Consider the following 23,427-nt stretch of genomic DNA (forward strand, 5'->3'; position numbering starts at 1 on the left):
AAAGGCCTGGCAATCTATTTCTGAAAAGTCGGCCATCGAAAACTCTATGGAGCACAGTTCTCTGACACACATGGGGTTGCCATGAGTCAGAATTGACTCAACTGGTATCCCCTGTACCTGGAACCTGGAACATAGAACTTAGTAAGTATTTGTTAAGTAGCTTTCAATCTTCCCACCCAGTGCAGAAATCTTTTCAACCATTTTTCTGAAAGATGGTCCTTCGTCTTCAGCTTGAACATTTCCAGCTCCAGGAAACCACTTCCTTTCTATTCTTTTTCCTCTTCACCTTCCCTCCATCCTTTAGTAAATCTGTGTTGAGTTCATATTACATGCCAGGCAGTCTGCTAGGAACTGGGATATTGTAAGCAAAAACACATTTCCTGCCCTCATAGAGTTCATCGGTTAGTGGGGAGACAAACATTAATGGAAAGGTCAAACAAAAAAGGTAAAGGCATAGCTCTGGTGAGTGCTAAGAAGGAGAGTCCACAGTGAGCACAGAGGACAAATGACCTCCCCCAGGAAGTCAGCAAGCTTCCCACCAGATAGGAAAGCTGAGATCTGAAGGATGAATAGAAGTTGGCTTGGTATAGAAAGGAGTCCCTGGGTGGTGCAAATGGTTAACATGCTTGACTGCTAACCAAAAGATTGGAGATTCAAGTCTACCCAGAAGTGGCTCCGAAGAAAGGCCTGGCAATCTACTTCTGACAAATCAGCCACTGAAAACCCTGTGCAGCACAGTTCTACTCTGCACACACGGGGTCACTGTGAGTCAGAATGAACTCGACAGCAACTGGGTTTTTGTTTTTGTTTCTTTTTGGGGAGGGGAGGGGGCTGTAGAAAAGAAGGAAGATAACTCAGGCAGCAGGACTGGCGTGTTCAATAACCCAGTGGTGAGAAGGGACCTCTTGTGCACCAAGGACTGAAAGAAGGACAGTATGGCCGCAGCAGGCAGACAGAAGGGGTGGGGGCGCAAGCTGGGAATGGACAGGAAGGAGAGCCCACCCAAGAAGGACGGTGTAGGCTCTGTTAAGGAGCTGATGTCATTATCCTAAGAGCACTAGGAAGCCATTCAGTGGCTTTATACTAGGAGATGACATGATTCAGTTTGTACACTATTTACTGTTAGACACCTGCATGCACGCTCGCACTTTAGAAAGTTCTTCCTTTGATTGCCTCCATACAACTTTCTCCCACTGCTCTTAGTTCTGCCTTCCTGAGTGCTACAGAAATAAGCCCCCTCTTCTCAGTGAGGACTTTTTCAAACTCCGATTATGTTTCAGCTTCTTCATATCTTGATTATACCCCCATATATTCTGTATTGAGAGTCCTGCTGGCCTAGCAGTTAAGAGCTCAGCTGCTAACCAAAAGGTCGGCGGTTCGAATCCACCAGTTGCTGCTTGGAAACCCTGAGCCAGTTCCACTCTGTCCTATAGGGTCGCCGTGAGTCAAAATCAACTTGATGGCAATGGGGTAACGGGATATATTCTGTATTATCAGTCTTCCTAATAAAATGTGCCTCCTGGAGTTAAGCACAATCCTACAGAAAGTTTTGGAGTATCATATAAATTTTATTTTCTATGAGCTGCACCCATCACCTATTATTTCATATTAAGTTTGTGGTCTACCAAGCAACTCTCACCTGTACCTTTTTCAGGTGCAATGCTATTAAATCAGCTCTTTCCTATTCTGTTTTTGTTCTGTTGATTTTTTTTTTTTTAAACCTAAACAAAACGGTGGCTGCCCTGGTGCAGCCACTGACTTGCTACATGATCCTGGACAGGTCACATATTCTCTCTGGGCTTCAGTTCTTTACAGAGGAGGAAACTTCTTTTTCCTTGCTCCGATTGTTTTTTTCCACTTTGAAGAAAGCTTTAAGGCAGCAAAGCAGAGAGATGCTGAGGCCTAATATGACGTGGGACCCAGAGACTCAGAATAGCTCTTCAGTGTGATGGGAACCCCATTACCAAAACAGTCTTGGGCTCTATCTACTTCCCTCACTCAATCTTCCCTAGAGGAAGAATGACTTAGTCTGACGGGTGAATTTGGACGGAGAAAGTGGCATCAGTAGCCTGGTGCCTTCTCTTTCCTCTTCTTTTGTGAGCGCGTTGGCCTACAGAAGGCATGTGTTCTCCCTCTGTTGTACCCCTTACAAGGAGTTTTTGCCCATAGGGAGGTCTGCAGTGGTCCAGTGGTGTTCTGTATGAGAAGGACGGTTGCCTACAACTTTCAGCCAGCTTCCTCACTATCCAAAAACCAAAACCAAATCCATTGCCAACGAGTCGATTCTGATTCATGGCAACCCCATGTGCTACGGAGTAGAACTGCTCCATAAGAATTTTTTGGCTGTTATTTTCAGAGAAGCGGATCTCCAGGCCTTTCTTCTGCAGTGTTGCTGGGTGGGTTCTAAGCACCCACCTTTAGGTTAGCAGTCGTGTACGAACCATTTGCACCACCCAGGGGCCTTTATTATCAGCTTTATCAATAACAAAGCAATAGTTGTGTTCCCAATTGTCTTACTTCTCAAACAGTTCAGCACTTGTGCTACTTATGGGGCCCTCCCAAACAATGAGAGAATAATCAATCTTCTTTTTCTAAAATTCTTTACGTTTATCTGGTTAAATGTCCTTAGGTTGGTTTCAGCCCATTCTTCATTACAGCAAAAATTAGCACTAATTGGTATCCAGTGGTCTGGAGGAGGTAACTCACGTCCTTAACCAATTAGCTAATTCCAAGGAAGTAATCTTGGCCCTGGAATCCGTTCTCGAGAAAGAATGTAGTATGCTGGAATGTTGCCATAGCATTATTCTCAATGCCATATAAACAATTATACCACAGCCCCCATTAGTAAAATGTCATTTCTTAGGGAGGCCCAAAATCAGATCCGTTCTGTATTCAACTCCACTCCATTGGAATTAATGTCATAGCGAGGTCAGATGCTCCAGTATTTGACATATCTCTTGTAAAGTTTGTCAATGTAACATATGCAGAAATAATCATACAAATTGATGACGGAGATGAGTCAAAATGTTGTTAGCTGCCATTGAGTCAGCCCCGACTCGTGGCAACCCCAGACACAATGGGATCGGACCATTGTGATCCATAGGATTTCTGTTGACTGATTTTTTGGAAGTAGATTATCAGGCCTTTCCTCCCAGTCTGTCTTATTCTGGAAGATATACTGAAACCTGTTCAGCATCATAGCAACATGCAAGCCTCCACTGATAAATGGGAGTTGGCTGTGCATGAGGTACATTGCCTGGGAATTGAACCCAGGTCTCCTGCATGAAAGGTGAGTATCCTACCACTGAACCTGTGAACCACCACTGCCTCCCAAAGTGTTAATAATAGTAATTTCTATTTTTCACATACTTTATGCAATTCAAGTAACTTTCAAGTACAACTCACTCGAGCTTCCCAGCTGCCCTGTGCAGCAGGCAGGGTGAAAATTGTCTTCATTCTACAAATAAGAAAATAGAGGTTCACAGAGATTCAGTAATATGTCCACTATCACTCAGTTTGGCAGAGTCAGAACTAGAACACAGGTCTGCAAAAGTTGCCTGAAATTTGCCTCCAAGCCTGATAGCCATTCCAATTGTGTATCATCTTCCACCCTGAATAGATTCTTACCTATCACTCTATACAGGTGTAAATATCATACATCCATCACAAGACTCTGCTCCTAGTAAGTTACTTTTTGTGTGGTTTACTGGTGTCCATAGCATGGTGCCTGTCTGCGCCAGATCCCAACGTCCTCAGCACAGGGGCCAGGTACATGCTGTTCTTTCAGAGAAAAGCAGGTTTGATTTTTAAAGCAGCTTGGAGGAAATGTGTTTGATACCCTCCTTTTGTTTTTTTCTCTCTTTGACTTGGCTTTATGGATGTAGTAATGTTAATTCATAGTGGGTGTGTTTCTAAGACCACTGGTATTGGAAACAGACTGTTTAGGTTCAAATCCTGTCTCTGCCAATTGTTATTTGGCTTAGGGCAGGTTACTTAATATACTAGTATTAGTTTTAGTTCTTCCGAAAGCAGAGCCTCAGACAAGAATTTGGGTGCAGATAGTTTATTTCATGAACAAATAATTTGAGACGCTGGCCTTTATGAAGACAAACACAGCATCAGATTGGATAAAGACTCATACAACCTGAAATGTGTAGATGACACAACCTTGCTTGCCCGAAGTGATGACAACTTGAAGCACTTACTGATGAAGGTCAAAGGCTACATACAGCCTTCAGTATGGATTACACCTGAATGTGAAGAACATGAAAATACTTGACAACTAGACCAATAAAGAACGTTATGATAAATGAAGAAAAAAATTAAAATTGTCAACAATTTCATTCTACTTGGATCAACAATAAATGTCCCTGGAAGCAGCAGTCAAGAAATCAAATGATGTATTGCATTGGGCGAAACTGCTACAAAAATACTCTCTAAAGTGTTAAAAGAACAAAGATGTCACTTTGATGATTAAGGTGTATCTGACCCAAGCCGTGGTCTTTTTAATTGCCTCATGTGTGTGAAAGCTGGACAATGAACAAGAAGACAAAAAAAATTGTGATATGGTGTTGATGAAGAACATTGATTACAGGTAGTGTCTGACTTACAACATATTTGAGTTACAACAATCTACACATACCACCACCCCCCCTTTTTTTGTACATCTTATTGTTAGTTATATACAACATACAATGCTGTAGTGTGTAATTTGCTGATGTTATCATTCTCATGCCAACCCCAAAGATAAGCAGAGATCAGATTTATAAAGATACTGATAATAATAAAAGACAATAATAATGAAAACTAACACAAAAAAATGAGGTGTTCTACTTACCTCAGAACTGACTGACTTACGGGGGGTGGAGGGGTGGGCACAGAAAAACACTAAATAGATAGTAGATAAGTGGTAACTTTGGTGAAGGGTAAGACAGTATACAATAATGGGGAAACCAGCACAACTTGTACAAGGCAAGGTCATGGAAGCTCCAAGGACACATCTAAACTCCTTGAGGGGCTGAATTACTGGGCTGAGGGCTGCAGGGACCATGGTCTCAGGGAACACCTAGCTCAATTGGCGTAACAGAGTTTATAAAGCAAATATTCCCCAGCTACCACCAATGACTACCCTGACAAGGAACACAACAGAGTCCCTGACAGAGCAGGAGAAAAGTGGGGTGCAGAACTTAAATTCTAGTAAAAATACTAGACTTAAAGGTCTGGCTGAGACTGGAGGGACCCCAGAAGACATGGCCCCAGGACTCTCTGTTAGCCCAGAACTGAAACCATTTCCAAAGCCAACTCTACAAAGTTTAGACTGGACTATAAGACATAAAATGATACTTGTGAAGAGGGTGCTTCTTAGCTCAAGTAGATACATGAGACTAAATGGGCAGCTCCTGTCCAGAGGCCAGAGGAGAAGGCAAAAGGGACAGGAGCTGGCTGAATGGACATGGGAAATCCAGGTGGAAACGAGAAGAGTGCTGTCACATTATAGGGAGAGCAACTAGGGTCACAAGACAATGGGTGTATAATTTTTTGTATGAGAAACTAGCTTGAACTTTAAGCTTTCACTTAAAGCACAATTTTTTTAAAAAGGCAAAAAATAATTAAATACAAATTAAAAAAAGAAAATGTCTTACATTCTACTTTGGTGAGTAGTGTCTGAGGTCTTAAAAGCTTGTGAGCAGCCATCTAAGATACTCCACTGGTCTCACCCCATCTGGAGCAAGGGAGAATGAAGAAAACCAAAGACACCAGGGAAAGATTAGTCCAAAAGACTAATGGACCATAACTACCACAGCCTCCACCAGACTGAGTTCAGCACAACTAGATGATGCCTGGCTACCACCACTGACTGCTCTGACAGGGATCACAATAGAGGGTCCCAGACAGAGCTGGAGAAAAAATGTAGAACAAAATTCTAATTCACAAAAAAAGACCAGACTTACTGGCCTGGCAGAGACTGGAGAATCTCCGCGACTATGGCCCCAGACTCCCTTTTAGCTTGGTACTGAAGTCACTCCTGAGGTTCACCCTTCAGCCAAAGATTAGACAGGCCCATAAAACAAAACAAGACTAAAAGGGCACACCAGCCCAGGGGCAAGGTCTAGAAGGCAGGAGGGAACAGAAAAGCTGGTAATAGGGAACCCGGGGTCAAGAAGGGAGAGTGTTAACATGTCGTCTGGTTAGTAACCAATGTCACAAAATAATACATATACTAATTGTTTAAAGAGAAGCTAGTTTGTTCTGTAAACCTTCATCTTAAGTACAATAATAAAACAAAGAAAAAAAAAAGAAATGTTACAATGCTACTGAAGAACACACATAAAAAAAAAGCCTTGAATAAATGAAAATTCATAAAGAAGACAATTCTCCTTAAGCATACTCATAAATTTAATGTAATCTCAGTTAAAATGGCAACATGAAAATTAAAAAAAAAAGAACCAACTTACAATGAAGTCATCAGAACAGAACCCTGTCATAAGTCGGGGACTACCTGCATACTGTGGCCTAAATCAGTCTTAGAAGAAATACTACTAGAATGTTCCTTAGAAGGGAGGAACTTCAGCTTGCTTACTTTGGACACGTCATCAGGAAAGGCTAATTTCTAAAGTTTGGTAAAAGAGAGAGTTAGTGAAAACAAAGATAAACTCTCAGTGAGATGGATTGGCAGAATTGTCAACACAACAGACTCAAACATATCAACAATCATGAGGATGGCGCAGGACTTGACAACATTTCATTCTGTTATACATAAGGTCACCATGAATCGGCACCAGCTTGATGGCAACTAACAGTAGCAACAGCCTATTTCAGAGGTGGTACCTAGAAGCAGAAGTGGGAAAAGTGAGACTTAGAAGGGAAAAAAGCCAATAAATGAAGTTTTATGACTTGGTTACTGCTGTAGGTAAGTGAGACTCAGCTGTGCTGGGAACCCTCTGAGGGATACCTCAAAATGGTGAGCACATCATCACAGGATGCTGATGCTGGTCCATTTACCTACTGAGTCATGCCCCCACTAGTTGAAAGTAGCCCCTAATGTCATTAGCTCCTCCACACTTCCAGATTGCCTCTGTGTTGCTGGACAAGTTTCCAAGGCTTTGAAGAAAGTTCTGAGCAGCAAAGCAGAGATGTTGAGGCCCAGGATGATGTGGGACCCTGGCAACATGCATGGCGCTGTGCACCCCAGCTATGCTGAAACCTCGGATGCTGAGAGCATGCATGTAGCACAGTGTCCCACAGGCTTCTGGTACGGTCTTTAAGCTTTGGATAGTGTAGCTGTAAAATGGGGTTGCAGTATGCCTCCTCAGAGAGTGGTAATAATAATCAAATGAGATAGTGTTCAGTTCCTAACATGCTTGACACACTTGATAAGTAAGTATTAGTGGTAATGAGGATGATGATAAGTTATTTGTATCGTATTAACTCCATAGCAATTCCAGCTGAAATTAGGGTCAACAGGCAGGACATATTTTTGCCATTTTGTGTGATTGTATTTTTTTGTCAGATCTCTAGCTAATCTGAAATTATTTATCTAGAACTACCTATGTTGTTGCATGAAAATAATTTGTATTCAATTCTTTTAAATTAAGTAATCACTGCAAACATACAAATAGCAGGTGATAATCCTGTCACCAAAATTAAAAATAATAATAATAATAACAAATTTATAAGAGTACAGGAGCCCAAGAATTTGTGTGTGTGTGTGTGTAATTTTTTTGATTCATAAAAAATATACTCCATATGCCCTCCCTTATATTTCTTGACAGGTTTTATATTTTGGTTCCCCAATTATGTTAGTCTATAGTTAGTCATTTTCTTAAGATAAAATATGACATTTTCTTCTTTGTTCTTGTACTTACAAGTAAGTCCCTTTTAAGTACCTTCCTCTTTCTTAAAAATCTGCAATTGTTTAGGAAGCAGCATGGTAGACTCAAGCCTCAGCTTTACTAATTTACTAGCTCTGAGACTTTGGGTAAGTTACTGGGCTTCATTTTCCTCATCCCGACATAATAAAAACTGAAAAAAAAAAAAGGTTGGCACTCTTCTCTTTCACTTTCTTAGCAACAAATCTCTCTCCCTCTCCATCACGCTGGGATGTCCTTAAGAACAAAATTAAAATAGACAGGATTGTTTTCATGGGTGTGTTTCGTTCCACCTCTCCCTACACACTTAGCCAAACTAGTGTAGCGATGCAATTGGAACGTATTTATATTATGCTCATGTTAGTCAGCAACATATCTCTAACTCAGTTTTTGACAGAGGTGGCCATTGGCAACTATGAGTTCAACACAGCACAGGATGATTTCCATTTTTAAAAACTGACATTTTTTTCTTTTCTTTTTTATTGCACTTTAGATGAAGGTTTACAGAACGAACTAGTTTCTCACTAAATAGTATACACATTGTTTTATGACATTGGTTAACAACGCCATGACAAGTCAACACTCTCTCTTCTTAACCTTGGGTTCCCTTTTACCAGCTTTCCTGTCCCCTCCTGCCTTCTAGTCCTTGCCTCTGGGTTGGTGTGCCCTTTTAGTTTTGTTTTGTTTTATGGGCCTGTGTGATCTTTGGCTGAAGGGTGAACCTCCAGAGTGACTTCATTACTGAGCTAAAAGGGTGTCTGGGGGCCATACTCTCAGTGTTTCTCCAGTTTCTGCCAGACCAGTAAGTCTGGTCTTAAAAAATGACATTTTTTAAATGCCATGATAAAATTTTGGCATGTTGAGCTTTGCATTAGCAAGTGATTGAAAACTGATACGATGGATGTGGTTGCCAGGACTGAGCGTGTTGGGTATTCCTCAATGGAGAAGAGTTGATTGCAGAAGAGATTAGAAATATGCTCCATAGCCTTTCTGTCTTTTGGAAACACTCCCTCCACTTCCCACCTTCTCAAAAAGAGGACATGAGTGGGACAAGTGTAGTTTTCTTTGAGGTGACCGGAAAAAAAAAAAAAAAGTAACAGCTGCCTTTTAGACATAGAGCCTAAATCTGAGGTTTGGGGCAGAAGTAGTCACCTTTTACCTTCAAGTCACAGTTCAATCCCAGATTCTTTAGATGTTCACAACTTTCTTGTCAACTAAGACTAGAGTTTCAGGTATGGAGAACAAGCTCAAATTGAGAGAATTTTGCCCTGTTTTCAGTTCTACAAAGTTCAATAAATTAATAACATCAAAACCTATTATTAAAACTATTAAGGGATAATAATATCTGGCCCAATCAAACTCATTACCGTCAAATACATTCTGACTTAAACAGCAACCTCACAGGACAGAGTAGAACTACCCATAGGGTTTTCAAGGAGTGGCTAATGGATTCGAACTGCCAGCCTTTTGGTTACCAGCCATAACACTTAACCATTGTGCCACCAAGGCTCCCTACCTTAAAAGGTTTGGGACTATCCAATTAAATAACTGTTCAAGAGCTTATTTTGATTAAAATAACAGAATTTAAATTAATTTTTCAACTATGTAAAACAAAATTTAACTCTGATGTTGCTTGTGAGTATACTAGATACTTATTTTATTCAAGAGCAATATCGAGGTGCTTTGATACTAGCTCCCGTTATTATTGTAATTGCTGTCAGTAGTGATAATATACCATCTAAGTAATTTAGTTCACTGGAGAAAGGGATCATCTTAATTTAGCAAGAAATACTTTCAAGTGCCTAGAAAAGTAGGAATTAGATAAGACTCTGGAGAACTTTAGTGAATGAATAGGAATTGCTGAAAATTTCCAAATAGTGGGTGGTTCAAAGTATATTCATAAGTCAAGCTTTTTGGAGCTTGGCTACGTTTTCCCAAATAAATGGTTTAAGGATAGTGATTTAAGACCTAATTCTAGATGAAGACAATACATTTAAGTCATAATGTGGTTGAACTGGCACTAATAGGACTCATTCCAGTTTTGGCCTGGGTGCAATAAACCATGAAATGTTGAAGTAAAAAAGGGAAAGAAAAGATGTTTCCTCTGTCTTATCTAAGCAATGAAGTCAGCAATGCGCTGGCCTCTCTTCCTCCTTTTCCTCCTCTTTCCTATTATCTCTCCTTCTGTCCAGCCTCTAATGTTTTACTGCCCCTTTATAGGCCTGAACCTAAAGGCCCACCTGTCCTTCACAGCTACTTGTTGCTCTCGGGGAGGATTGCTTTGATGAGAGTGGACTGATTAACACTACTCTGAGAATGACTAACCTGACTTCAGCAATCTCTGCATATTTGAATTTTTTTTAAACAGGAAGTCTACCCACAGGAGCTGCTAATTGGCAGAACTTCTGACTACATGACAAAGCAATTTTCAAAGAGGCAGGCAGTGAGGGAGAAAGAATTCGAGGGTATGCAGACAGCCATGTACAGAAAACCCTGGAGGCATAGTGGTTAAGTGCTACAGCTGCTAACCAAAGGATCAGCAGTTCGAATCCTCCAGGTGCTCCTTGGAAACCCTATGGTGCGGTTCTACTCTGTCCTATAGGGTCGCTATGAGTCAGAATTGATTCAATGGCACTGGGTTTTGGGTTTAGACAGACTTGTTGGCAGTTCCTCATCCTGTCATGCCATCTACTCGGCTCCGACTCATAGCAACCTTGCGTATAACAAAATGAGTCCTACACCATCTTCATGATGTTATAGATTGAATTGCATCCCCTGAAAATATGTGCTGTAAATCCTAACCCCTATCCCTGGTGGCACAGTGGTTAAAGCATTCAGCTGCTAACCAAAAGGTCCACAGTTCAAATCCACCAGCCGCCCCTTGGAAACCTATGGGGTAGTTCTACTCTATCCTGCAGGGTTGCTATGAGTTGGAATCGACTTGATGACAATGGGTTTTTTGTTTTTTTAATTTTTTTTAAATGCCTGTGGTTGTAATCCCACTTGGCAATGTTTTCTTTGTTATGTTAATGAGGCAGTATTACTGTAAGGTATGTCTTAAATCAATCTCTTTTGAGATATAAAAGAGCAGATTAAGCAAGCAAGCAGAAATGGGGGCAAAGAGATGCCATGCCACGTGAGATCTCCAAAGGAACCAAGAAAGAGAAGCTGGAAAGAGGTGAGACAGAAAGCCTTCCTCTAGAACTGATGCCCTGAATTTGGACTTCTAGTCTCCTGAACTGTGAGAAAATAAAATTTCTATTTGTTAAAGCCACCCACTTGTGATATTTCTGTTACAGCAGCACTAGATAACTAAGACCGTCAGCAATTTCGAGTCTACTGTTACAGCTGTTATAGTGCCTTCCAACCTAGGGGCTCATCTTCCAGTACTATACCAGACAACATTCTTTTGCGATCTGTAGGATTTTCACAGACCAACTTTCAGAAGTAGATCACCAGACCTTTCTTCCTGGTCTGTCTTAGTCTGGAAGTTTCACTGAAACCTGTGCACCATGAGTGGCCCTGCTGGTATTTAAATACCAGTGGCAGAGCTTCCAGCGTCAGAGCAACATGCAAGCCACCATAGGACAACAAACTGACAGACAGGTGGGGGTCCAACCCTATCAACCCCATAATTTTTCTACTATCTCTAAGATTATTCCCACCGGCTCCTTCATCCTCTAGAGAAGAGATGTCCAGGTGAAGCACAGAAAGGAGGAGGACATTGATGCAGCTCCTTGTGTGGTCTGGGAAGCCAAGGCATGCCCCATTTCTGTGTACTCTGGTGTTTCTTACAGGCTCAAAACTGTTATCTTTAGAAGGAATTTTTCTTGCAATTCAATTTATACTATTAATTTGCTTAGCAAATATTTCTCTTAATAGATGGAGCAAAGTTAAATTGTATCCAGTGACTATCTCTTCACCACAGACCCTGAACTAGTCTAAAATAATGAGTCCTCAAAAAACATAGGCAAGTAGAGAAAAATTGACCATCTATAGTGTCTATGGATTAGTGTTCCTTTTGAGTACTTGGTGGGCAAATACATACACACTCCTGCATGCTGTTCTTTCTGTTCCCCTTCCACTATGTTGCCATAATCTTTCTGAATAGTCAGGCCACTAGGTTTTGCTGAAGTGTCTCTCACACTCATGTCCTCTTCCCCACCCCACTGCCTGCGTCAGTCCTGAGTGTGCACAACAGCGCCTGTCTCCTAGCTCACTCCTCTCCCATCCAGCCTCCTACACTTCATTAGTGTGATCTTTCTAAAACACAGATCTTACCAGTACACCGGCCACTTGAAACTCTTGATGGCTTTTCATCACCCTCCAAGTAAAGGCCACACATGTTAGCACAGTAAACAAAGCCCCTTCACAACCTCGCCTTAGCCCATCTGTCTAGACTCACCTCCATCCATTCTCCCCACACAGATTGCTCGCTGTTGCTTACCTGAACAGCCTGTGCATGTTCCTACCTAACCACCTTCTCTCCTGCTTTTCCTTCTGCCAAGAATTCCTTTTTTCACTTTGTTTACTTGAGCTCCGTCCATCCCCCATTCCAAGGAAGATATCATTACTCCATCTGTTATATGTCAAAATAAATAGTATATGAAATAGTACTATTTATTCTGACATATAACTTATTAATGCAGGTTATTTCTGTTTGCTTCCCTATATTCAACCAAAGCAATGAGATCTCTGAAGACAGACACTACATTGTTCCTGGAACACAAAAGATAAACACAAAATGTTTGTCAAGGTCATATATTGATCCATGACGAATGGAGTTAAGTCACTTTAAACGAAGCAGTGGCCGGCAGAAGTAGCCATCCAGAAGCACCTTACTAAAATCTTAATGAATTAAACTGCTTACAGAATACACAGGAGACACTTTTTCCTAATCTCATGTCTTGCAGTTAATTAAAAGCATCATCTTATCTCGTGGCTGCCAGTTTTGAAGTCTCTGTTTTACGTTGCTCTTAACTTGTACTCTAGTTGCTTTGACAAAGAACAAGCATAAAGGAGAATATTTTAAGAGTCTTGAATAAAAATGATCAAAGAAAACAATTTAGAAATTGAAGAACGTATCAACTTACATATGAAGACCCCATGGTAAAAGGTAACATTTTATAGTATTTTATACATCCCTGGGTAGCGCAAACAGTTAAGCACTCAGCTACTAACCAAAAGGTTGATGGTTCAAACTCACCCAGAGATGCTTCAGAAGAAAGCCCCGGCCATCTACTCCTAAAGAACACAGCTCTCTTCCGACACACATGTTGGAATCAGCTCAGTGGCAACTAGTTTGTCTTTTTTATACCAATGAAAATGATAAAATTGTTATTGCATCACGCCTACTCAGCATGGTATTTCTTTTTTTTTTTATGGTGAATGCATCTCTTTATTATTGTTTTTTTTATCCACAATTTCTTTTTTTTTTTGTACTTTAGATGAAGGTTTACAGAACAAACTACTTTCTTATCAGTTAGTACACACATTGTTTTATGACATTGGTTAAAAACCCCACGACATGTCAACACTCTCCCTTCTCAACCCTAGGTTCCCTGTTACTAGCTTTGCTGTTCTCTCCTGGCTTCCAGTCCCTGCCCCAGGGCTGGTGCATCCCTTTAGTCTTTATTTGTTCCATGGGCCTGTTCAGTCTTTGGCTGAAGGGTGAACTTCAGGAGTGACCTCATTACTGAGCTGAAAGGGTGTCCGGGGCGCCATACTCTCAGGGTTTCTCCAGTCCCTGTCAGGCCAGCAAGTCTGGTCTTTCTTTTTGAGTTAGAATTTTATTCTGCATTTTTCTCTAGCTCTGTCTGGGACCCTGTATTGTGATCCTTGTAAGAGCAGTCAGTGGAGGTAGCCGGGCACCATCTCGTTGTTCTGGACTCAGTCTGGTGGAGGCCATGGTGGATGTGGTCCATTAGTCCTTTGGACTAATCTTTCCCTTGTATCTTTAGTTTTCTTCACTCTTCCTTGCTCCCAAAGGGGTGAGACCAGTGGAGTGTCCAAGATGGCTGTGCAGGCTTTTAAGACCCCAGACGCTACTCACCAAAGTAGAATATAGAACATATTCTTTATAAACTATGTTATGCCAATTAAGCTCGATATTCCCTGAGATCATGGTCCCCACAGCCCTCAGCCTAGTGATTCGATTCCTGAGGGAGTTTGGACGTGTCTATGGAGCTATCAGCATGTTATTTCTTATATAATATAGTGTCGACTATTGAGCAGCTGCTATGCAGTAAGACTTAAATTGGCATTTGCCATGCAAAAGAAAATTATTTGCCTGTCTTTGCCTTTGGGAAATGTGGAGTTTAGAATTTAATCTTACCCAAAGAATTTGTTCTTTGCCCTAAATTCCTGAGATATAATCCCTTAAAGAAAACTTGGAACTTAAGTGTCTTCAGTAAGGACTCCAGACCATGCCTAACTAACAAGTTATGCTGGTGAGGTGAGGTGATGAGGTGACTCTGGGGTAGGGGCTCCCAGGCCAGAAAAACTCACCACAGAATACCTCACGATCACCTCATGATACCAACTGACTTCAGGGGAGAGAGGCTGGAGTTTTCTCATTACATAATGAGACCCTCAATAAAAATTCGGGACACGGAAGCTCTATGGGCTTCCTGGTTGGTGAAAACCATCTGCTCTTGGGAGGGTAGTGTGTCCCTTTTTGGGACATGGAAGCTCTGCATTGAAAAACCTCTCAGGCCTCACTCTCTGTGTCCCATCTTATGCTGATTCTGATTTACATCCTTTATAATAAAGCTGTAACTGTAAATATAGCATTTTCCATGAGTTCTGTGACTCGAATTATCAAACTTGAGGGAGTACTGGGAGTCAACAGGTCAAAAGTGAGGGGAGCCGGGAACCCCTGAGCTTACAGCTGGTATCCTAAAGGGATAAAGGAAGCCCTCACATTTGTAGACAGCAAGTCGAAGTGAGGGAATCCAGGACTACCTTGAGCTTGGAGCTGGCATCATAGAGAGGTAGTGGGAAAACCCTGAACTTGTACACAGCAGGTCAGAAGTGTGGGTGTTATGGGGACACCCAAGCTTGTGAGTGGCATCTAAAATCTCAGGCCTACTTGTTAATCTGAAAGACTGTGTCCTTTATCGTGTGAGATCTCCCCTAACTTCAGGTAGTCAGGTCAGAGAAGAAGTGCTGTATGTGCAGCTGTGTCAAAACTGAAGAGAGGTGAAAAGTGGGGATTTGTTATATCGTCAGAGTTAGTGACAGAAAAAGTGGATATATTCGATATTTTATTTGATTGACTTGAGATACACTCACACAGGGAACCTTAACCAGGCCCTGATATGGGCAATGCCCATAGTATTAAAACTGCTCTATACTCAAAAATACTGCTACTGGTGAAAAGCCCCTTGGCATGCCATGGCCCTTTATCCTCTTAGTCATTTATCCATTTAGTCACATCGTTTTAGTCTTTTTCTCAAAGGAATGTCCAAACTCATCTAATGGACAGGATGAGGCCTCCTGCAGGGGTAATAGGTCCAGATCCCAGCTCTGCTACCAAGCAGTTGTTATTTTTTAGCTTAAGAAAAAAAAAATTTTTTTTTTTTTTTAATTCAAGACATATTTTTTAGTCTGTTTGCAAAAGTTTCCTATGTAGAGGAATGAATATCATACTCTTCAGTCTAACAAACCTCCACTGAGCACTTACATTGCACAAGGCAAAGTTATGGGGGCTCTAGCGATGAATGGACCCAGTTCCTGTTCTCCAGGAGATGATCATGGTGGGGGTGACAAATACAACAGCTGTGAGAAAGCATCAGTACATGCTATGGGGAAACAGGCCATGGAGTGGGGTGGGGGGAGAGGGCAGGTAAAGTCTTCACAGTAGAGGTAAGATTTAAGCTGGCCTTGCACAGACAGAAAAACAGAATAATGGCTTTCTACCAAAGGCACAAGCATGAGCAAAATCAAAGGGCATAAAACTACATGTCTGGGGAAGAAGAAAATGTCTAGCATGGCCAGATTGTAAGGCGAAAGGACAAAAGAGCTAAAATGGAAAATCATTTTAGCCAACTTCAAAAATTAGGTTAATGAAGGCAAAGTGGATACAGGGTTTTTTTTTTTTTTTTTTTTTTTAACAGAGAAGTCACATAGTTAAAATGGAGGGGAGCCAGTGTAGCTACTAAGACTTGGTGCACTGAAGTTAGATTTTTGGTTCCAATCCTGGCTCCGTAGTGGTTAAGTGCTACGGCTGCTAACCAAAGGGTCGACAGTTCGAATCCACCAGGCGCTCCTTGGAAACTATGGAGCAGTTCTACTCTGTCCTATAGGGTCACTGTGAGTCGGAATCAGCTCGACGGCACTGAGTTTGGGTTTTTGGTTTTAATCCTGGCTCCATCACTGTATAGGAGTATGACCCTAGGGAAGTTACTTTACCTTTCAAGGTTTCACCTTCTCATATGTAAAATGGGGTGTTAATAAGGCCTAGCTTCTAGTCCACTATAAGGAATAAATGAGTTAATGCTTATATGGTATTAAACATAGCACCTGACACTTAGTATGTGCTCTGTAAATGTTAGCTATTATTTTAGAAAGAATTCTAATGATAGTGGGAAAAAAACAAGAGGAGGATTAAGTTTGGGTAGAAAGATGAGACTATAGACTTAGGTTTGGACTGGACACATGGTATAAATTTGTTGTCTGTCTCTTTTTTTTTTTTTTTTTAGGACCCACCCACTGCTGTCGAGTTCTAAATCTAAAGACAAAAGAAAAAAAAATTTTTTTTTTTCTTTTGTCTTTAGACAGCTGCATGGAAATGTCCAGCAAGCCACTGGGTCTCAAACTCAGAAGAGTATTTAGGACTACAGATATTGATTCAGGAAACAACTTAGGATAGATAATGTTCGAAGCTCTAGGATGATTGCATTTGCCCAGGAAAAGAGTATAACTTGAGAAGAGGGCCAAAAACTCTGGGAAAGACTATTTTTAAGGAGGAAAAGTCAGAATAGACTGAGGTGTAATCAGAGACAGGAGGGGAACCAGAAGTAAGGGTTGGCACAGACTTCTAGAGAAGAAGGTCGGGGGGACTGGTCATTGGATCAGGTGCTCTGGAGGTATAGGATGAAGTGTGAGAAGAAGCTGTTGGGTTTGGCTTTTAGAAAGTCACTGTCATCTTTGAGGGAAGGAATGTAACAGAGTAGGGGAACCAGAAGTCAGGCTGCAGATGCTTAGTTATCAAGGGGGAGTGAAGAAGCAGAAATGCAAACTACTCTTCCAAGGGTTTTTGGCAGGACAGAGAAACAGCGCTAGAGCAATTAACTTGAAGGTGAAACAAAGTCCAGAGAATCTGGCCATGCTTGTAGGGTCAGGAAAAGGGGCCATGAGTCAGCAAGACTGAAGTCGCAGAAGGTAGATAAGATTTTTGTAAACTGCCCAAAGTCACCATCCACTACATACTAAAAAAAAAAAAAAAAACTATGATGACTAAAATGGGCGATTGGACAAGGAAAGGGTGTTTCTTATGGAAACTGAGATCCACCAAAGACTCTGTTAAATGAGGCACTTTTTAAAAAATTCTGTAAAATGGCTCTGAGGGAAATTTCTAATCTAAAACTCTAAAAAGCATTTTGAACAGCAACTTTTTTTGAAAGAATATATAGATTCTTGGGATGATTTTAGAGGACAATGTTTATGTATAAGTTTTGGTGCTTTGGTTAAAATATTCACTTTATTATTTTTTTTTAATCACTTATTTTTTATCACTTTGTTATTTTAAAATCATGTTTTCCAAAGTTTGTTCTGTAAAATGTGTTGGGATAGTCCCTAAAGAAGAAGAGGAAGGGGAGGAAAAGAAGAGAAGGGGGAGGGAAGAAGTAGCAGTCAGAGCAAAGGGAGGTTGATAGGTGCGGCAAGATATCTCATGAGGCTAAACGAATCATTCCTATCTCAGAGCAGGTTGTGGCCCTTTAGTGAGTGTACTTTATTTTTTCTAGGGTAAGTGTCTTCTACCCTGGAAATTGTTAGATAGACAGATACTGCCGACTTTAGTTGTTCTGATCTCCATTTCTATATTTTCATGTAGACCACCCTCTTACATTTCAACCTTCTTTATTAAGAGATGTTAATATTACTTAGATAAAACTCTCTTCCTGCTTTTGGTCCATAACCTTTTTTTTTTTTAATTGAGTTTTTGGCAAAAATTCACAGAGCAAGTTATGTTCCCATCCAGAACCTTTTTTTAAAAAAAAATTTAAATTAGGTACTTTTAGCATATGTGTAAGGAACTCTGGTGGCGCAGTGGTTAAAATGCTCAACTGCTAAGAAAGGTCGGTGGTTTGAACCCGCCAGCCTCTCTGCAGGAGAAAGATGTGGCAGTCTGCTTCCATAGAGATTACAGCTTTGAAAACCCTATGGGACAGTTCTACCCTGTCCTATAGGGGTTGCTATGAGTCAGAAATCACTCCATGGCAATGGGTTTTTGCATACATGTTATTTTTTTCAAACATGTTAGTTTGCTGCCCCTTTGCACTATCCACCCCCTGTTGCCCTCAAAGAGTTCACTGGCTCTGATGGGATAAACCACACAGCACCAGGCAAGAAATTATTTGTAAAACTTGCATTTTGCTTACTAAGACAGCTACAAAAACACTGCTGTGGAAATTAAAATAACAGCACTATTTCCCACAAGCTATTAGCATAGATTCCAGTCATTTATATTTTGCTCCTATATTGGTTTGTTTTTCATAACACTACCCTTATGAAAACTCAGAAGAGATCTTTAGGCCATAAACACAGTCACATCAGGTAACCATCCAGGTTCTTAATACCTTTTTTCCTTCAGGGAGTACTCTCCCAGATCCTATCCAGTGACTCCCTTATTAACTTGATCTTTGAATGTCTTTATATTTCTTTGGCTTATAGCCATAATTAGAGGCCATGGTCTCCGTTTGCAGCTTGTGCTTATTTTGCTGTGACTAAAACTTAAAAAAAAAAAAAAATCCTGATTTATAGGGATATTCACCTATACCTTGAAGTTATAACCTCATTTATGATGCAAACATAATACCGGTACCAATTTATACTAGCTTTAAAAACAAAAAAAAACAGGTTCAGTCTCATATCAGTTTCAGGCTTCCAACTACCTATGTTCTTTAGTTCCAAAGGTAGAGTATTAGTGTTGTGTTCCAGGAGTTAAAAATCTACTATCAAATGAGAATAACGTGAAAGCTTTCAAAACTAGAACTTGCTTTCCTCCTTGACCACCCCAAGGAATTTCAGAGGAGCATTGTAGCAGAGGAAACTGTGGTGGTGACTGGTTAAGTGCTACAGCTGCTAACCAAAGGTCAACAGTTCGAATCTACCAGGAGCCCCTTGGAAACTATGGGTCACTTCTACTCTGTCCTATAGGGTCGCTATGAGTTGGAATCCACTCAATGGCAACGGGTTTCAGTTTTGTTTTTTTTTTTAATTATTGTAGCAGATGCTGTCAATGCCTCCCTCAATTCTTTTGCCTGCTCAGCCCCTTCTGTGTACTCCAGCCCACTTCTGCCTCTGCTATCTGTACCTCTTTGCTTGAGAGCTTTGCCAAGGCCACTTTCTCTGCCCAGACACAGTTGGCAAGTTAGATGGTAAGAAAGGAAAATCAGCATCCCCGAATACCTTCAACCAAGGACTGGTGGGACTTGGTGTACAAATATCCAACAAACTCTCCTCTGGGGCAGAGAACTTTGAGGTGCGTGTTATAAAATTTCCCCAAGTTCCTAGCAGCACTAAGCTCCAGTTGTCCACAGTGATAGCTGGCTTGATAACACATCCTTTACAGGTTCCTATCCTTCCCTGTCTCACATCCCTAGTCCCCTACTCACAGCCCTTGTCTCCTACTCGTGCTTCCTACATTTCGAAAATAAACTACTTGCACTTGAATCTTTATCATAGGTTACTGAGCCCATCTCCAGTAAGGACCTGCACCCAAGTAGGCACAGCAAGTGACAGTTGAAGGAGACCGATAGGGTGCAATATCACATTGTTACGGTCTGGGGCCCATGGACACCAAAAAGTGAGTCCTTGTCTTCCCCACGAGAAAAGAATTACTCGGGGAGGCTTGCCTGACTTTTGAAAGGAAAAAGCACTGTGCAGTGGGGCAGCAGCCGAGTGTATAGTACTCTAGCAGGCTACTCCCGCACACAAGTCTTTGTCTTGAGCTTTTATTGTTCCGTAAGATACAGAAGTGGGGTAATAGCAAATCAGTGGCTAGGATTTCAGATAATTCCTTTTTAGGTATAAGCAGTCCGACATGGCTCTTTAGTTCCTTATGTGCCTGCGCACTCTGCCAGTAAAATGGCGTGTGTGACAAAGGCTTCTGAGAAGGTTGGCAGCGTTTATTATCGGGGTGTCGCGCCTGCACAGTCCCTGTTCCTGAGTTGATTCCCAACTGCGGCTGCAGCTCTTTACTGCCTCTGGTGGAAGGTCATATAGCGGTCGCAGGTGGGTGTTCTGCTTTTGTCCCTAGGACTGGTTCCATACAGCTGCTTCTGAAAAACAACTTTAGGGAAGTGTACCAAAAAAAAAAAAAAAACAAAAAAACCAACCGGTTGCCGTGGAGTCGATTCCGACTCATGAGGGAAGTGTATCTTAGGTAATCTGAAACTCTTTTATGAAGCTGTTTTTCCCACTTGTTCCAGGAGACGGGTTTGGACATAGCCAGATGCTGCGGGGTTGCTTGTTCTACCCTGCCTGTTTCAACATAGCCTTATTTCCCTTATACAGTTCTAACAATCTGAGTCCATAGAAAGAGTCGTGTTCAACCTAGACCCTGGTGGTTAAGAGCTAGGGCTGCTAACCAAAAGGTCGGCAGTTCAAATTGACCAGGTGCTCCTTGGAAAATCTATGGGGCAGTTCTACTCTGTCCTATGAGTCAGAATCAACTTGACAGCAACGAGTTTGTTTTTTTTTGTTTTGTCCTTTAGTGGAGGTGCTGAAGGAGCTAGGATGAGTTAGGATAAGTTGTTCAGTAGCGAAGAGACCTGAGCAATGTTCTAGATGATAAAATCTAGGAGAAAAAGAAGCAGAAGAATCAACTGCTGTAAATTACTGGTAGTGAGTTCAGACAATATGAAGTGAGCCACTGTTACCAGAATAAGCTTCTTGCCTCTCACTGGTCAAGAATGAGCAGGTAAGGCACGTAGTTTTCCACAGGAGCAAACCTTTATTGAAGAGCCTTGCAAGCGGAGATGAGGATGGCCTAGAGCAACGCCTGCCCCTGTCTCACAGGACAAAAGATGGGCCTGTATTTCTTGGGCAGGGAAAAGATTCGTGTTTATTCTTAGACACAGGCGGGGATACATTAACTAAGGTGTGCACGCAGCAGCTTTCCAAGATGGCTCCTGTCCCGGAGGCCTCTGGGATTCATAGCAGGACTTATTATGGGCTGCCGCGCCTAAGCAGTCTTTCATTTCCCGGGTTCAATTCCCCAGCTGGGGCTGTAGCCCCTCACTGCCCCTGGTGGAAGGTCACACAGTGGTCACAGGTGGATGTTCTGCACATGTCCCTGGGCCTAGTTTTCTCCAGCTGCTTCTGAAAGGCAACTTTAAAGAAGTTTGCATGCTATTTTTAGATGCCCCGCCCCATTGTTCTGGGGAATGGCTGTTTCTAACCCCTGGCCCATTTCTTGTTAACTTTGTTTGCAGATTTGGGGGCCCCTCTGTTCTCTGTCTTACTAAGTTCCTAGGTTCCACAGTTCACCCCCATTACCTCTCTGAGAGTATTGTCTATTTTACTTGCTTCTCCTCTAACCACACCAGTCTCTTAGTTATTTCTCAAACAGGCACTCTCCCATCTCAGGGTCTTTGTTCCCTGTCTTACCACTAAGAAGCACCATGTTTCTTTTACACAAATAACCTGTGCCTTCTAGGTTTGTTTGCCCTCCCCGCTCCCTTTCCCCCCATGCTGCTATACCAATTTTTTTTACACCTTGCTGTAAAAAAAAATTTAGCATAGCATGCTTGCAAAAATACCTGGGGTTTGGGGGAGGGCTAGGGTTGGCAAACAAACACAGAAGGAGCGCATATTTGCGTAAAAATACGGTAGCCTAGCTCAGGGAGAAGATTTACAGGGCTTTGATTATCTGTGAAAAGGGCTGCTGAGGTTCTGCCTAGAAGGACCCTCATCCTGCAGCTTCAGTTCTTATTCTGAATGTCCCAAATGAATCAGTTGTGACATCTAGAGGGAGGATGGGGACTTTGGAGTGAAAAGTTATTAAATTTCTTATGCAGACATTTTATGAGACTGCAGATTCAGAATTCTGAATGTGGGCTCAAGGTGCTCATAACAATCTCGGATTATAATATGACCTTCATATTTCTGGAACCAAATGAGGTCTGAAACGAGAAAGGTGCCCTGATGTTGTGATTTAATTTTGATAGTCAGAGTTTGAACTAATTTTCAGCTTTCTCAAAAAAGCAGTGCATGACCAAGCTTCTCATTTTTATGTATTCTTCCTGATTTTTGTGTTTTTCACGGAACTCTTCCACTAAAGCAAGCAGAAGAGGTAGAACTTAATTTACTCCATAAAACATGGTGAACTTGAGCCCTGAAAAGTTTCATGTTCACAAGGAACTGCTGGGCCACTTTCTGGCTTCTTTAAAACAATGGGAGAGAACTATCTACTGTTGATTGTGCCATTTCTCTACATTTTATTTTGTGTGTTTATACCGGTGGTTCCATTGTTTTGATCAAGGACAACTTTTATTGTTGTATTCCTCCTTCTTTCACATAAATGCCATGTTTTGAAAGATTTTACCAACCAAGCTGCTTCTACTGAGTGATAATAATTATTGGTTCATTAACAAATGGTGCCAGCAAAAGTGGATATCTATTTGCAAAAAATAAAACAAGATCCATACCTGTACAATACACAAAAATTAACTCAAAATGGATCAAAGACCTAAACATTAAAGCTAAAAAATAACGTTCCTAGAAGATAATAAAAAAAAAATACAGGGACAAAATTATGGGACCTAATTATTTTCACTTATAGGTTACTAAACACAACTACATATGCATAACCAACAGGAGACAAATTAGATAACTGGGACATGCTAAAAATCAAATACTTACGCTCATCAAAAAAACTTTATCAAAAAAATAAAAGGAGAGCCTACAGACTGGGAAAATATCTTTGGGAATTATATATTTGATAAAGGTCTAATGTCTAAAACATATAGAAAATTTCAACAACTCAACAATAAAAAGACAATCTAAAAATGGGTGAAAGATGTGAACAGACACTTCACCAAAGAGGACATTCAAGCAGCCAGCAAACATATGAAAAGATGCTTGTGATCTTTAGCCATCAGAGAGATGCAAATCAAAACTACAATTAGATACTATCTCACCCCTGCAAAACTGGCACTGATCAAAAAAAACAGAAAACAACAAATGCTGGCAAGGTTGTGGGAAGACTGGAATCCTTATCCACTGCTGGTGGGAATATAAAATGGTACAACCTTTATGGAAAATGGTATGGCACTTCCTCAAAAAGCTAGAAATAGAAATACTCTATGATCCAGGAATCCCACTCCTAAGT

The sequence above is a fragment of the Elephas maximus genome, chromosome 5, assembly GCF_024166365.1.
Source record: "Elephas maximus indicus isolate mEleMax1 chromosome 5, mEleMax1 primary haplotype, whole genome shotgun sequence".
Taxonomy (NCBI): domain Eukaryota; kingdom Metazoa; phylum Chordata; class Mammalia; order Proboscidea; family Elephantidae; genus Elephas; species Elephas maximus.